Source organism: Anopheles cruzii, unplaced genomic scaffold, assembly GCF_943734635.1.
Source record: "Anopheles cruzii unplaced genomic scaffold, idAnoCruzAS_RS32_06 scaffold00277_ctg1, whole genome shotgun sequence".
Taxonomy (NCBI): Eukaryota; Metazoa; Arthropoda; class Insecta; order Diptera; family Culicidae; genus Anopheles; species Anopheles cruzii.
In genome coordinates this window covers 11,421-13,035 of record NW_026453909.1, presented here as the reverse complement: position 1 = coordinate 13,035, position 1,615 = coordinate 11,421, and the positions used below count along the sequence as shown (strand labels likewise).

The 1,615-nt window shown below is 45.9% G+C and overlaps 1 protein-coding gene across 1 annotated transcript in view; it reads left to right on the top strand.

Annotated features, from left to right (window-relative positions):
• The window catches only part of LOC128276003 (RING-box protein 2-like), an 11,472-nt gene that overhangs the window by 678 nt on the left and 9,179 nt on the right, over nt 1–1,615 (top strand). The window lies entirely within an intron of this gene.

Sequence of the window (1,615 nt, the reverse complement as noted above, 5' to 3'; positions counted from 1 at the left end):
GAGACTCGGATGAATTTTTCCGTTCGAGAACGCGGATCGGGGGGTTAGTCATAATCTGGTCCACTGTTGGAAAACTGTCCCTTTTTTTGGACCGCCAAAAAATCTGGCCGAAATTTGACTTCAACAGCAACTCAAAGTAGCTCACGGCACTCCAGAAAAAGAGTGACAGTTGCTGGGCCTACCATACATTTTTGCCCAGTTTCTCATAGTGTGGACGTCGGGTGATCATACTTGACTTGACGCGACTTGTGCTACGCTGGAATCTCGATGTTCGTACCTTTGAGTCAGCGCGGTTACGGTTCACTTGCGAGGCGTGCAACGACACACTAATTCGGGCCCGTCACTCGGAAGTGATCGATTCGCGATTGGTTACACCCCGCTCGCGAATTGGAGGGCGGTCGATGGCTTGCCTTGGCCCGGGTCCCCGCCCGGGGTCCGCCCATCGTCCAAAAAGGACGGCAGCCTTGAAATTAGAAAGTAGCCTGCGGTGGACGGTGGCATGGCATTCGTCACATCGAATAAGCGCGGCACCAGCCAGTATAGTGTTTGTCCAGCAACTCTACGGTGTCGAAGTTTCCCTTTGTTGTGTTTTCTTCACCCGCGGGTGGCCACTAAGGTGAGAAAGGCAGCTAACATGGGGGTTGAAAAGTACCAGCCTTAACTCATAAATGGCGCCTAGTCTAATTGCATTCATCGCTTTTTCAGTTAGTGTACTAAGCTTCAAAAGAAGCCGTTAAAATTGTATGCTATTCTGGTCATAAGTTTGCGAGTTGTTGTGCTAAGAGTGACGCTACTTTTGTTATCTTCAAAGGATAAGAATATAAGGACTCCGCTCCATCAGACATAACAATCAAAAGATGGTTTGCCGACTTCGACCGTGGTCGTAGAGACACCGACGATGCTGAATGCATGCAGTGGACTTCTATATGAGGCGGTAACACCATAAAACATTTGAAAAATCTACAAAATCAATTTGAATAAAAATGAAGTTGTGCTCGTCAGTTCACATGGTAAAGATATCAAAAGTACGTGTTGGCTTTATATTGTTTGAACTTTTGCGTTGATATGTCGGTCCATCACCTCGTTCCGAAATCAAAACACCTTAGCTGAGTAGACAGAGCAGTCGGTTAACCTCGTTCAAAGCGCCCGAAAGTACAACAAACGACTGGAAAGGTTATGGCACCGGTATTTTGGGATGTGCAGGGTGTAATATTTATCGCGTATCTTGAGAAGGGAATTACCATCAACAATGAATTTTACGTAGCGTTTGAAGGTCGAATTAGCAAAGAAACGACCGCTTATGGCTGTCCTAGCTTCGGCTGGACGTATACAGAAATTGGATCCCATATGGAAAAGAAACAAATGTTGTTTCATCAAGACAACTCAACTATGTCGTAGGGCAATCAAAACAATAGTAAAAATACATGAATGAAACTTCGAACATGTCAGTTTCAATTACTTATTGTCTCGGCGTCTTCTTATGCCGGTTGGCCGGCGATGCGATGTTGTAACTTTTTTCCAATCCCAAGCGGGTCGTTCGAAGTGAACTATGATCAGCACAGAGACGCTGCTTTGCGCGACACAAACGCGACGGCTGCTTCATATTTTTTGCAAT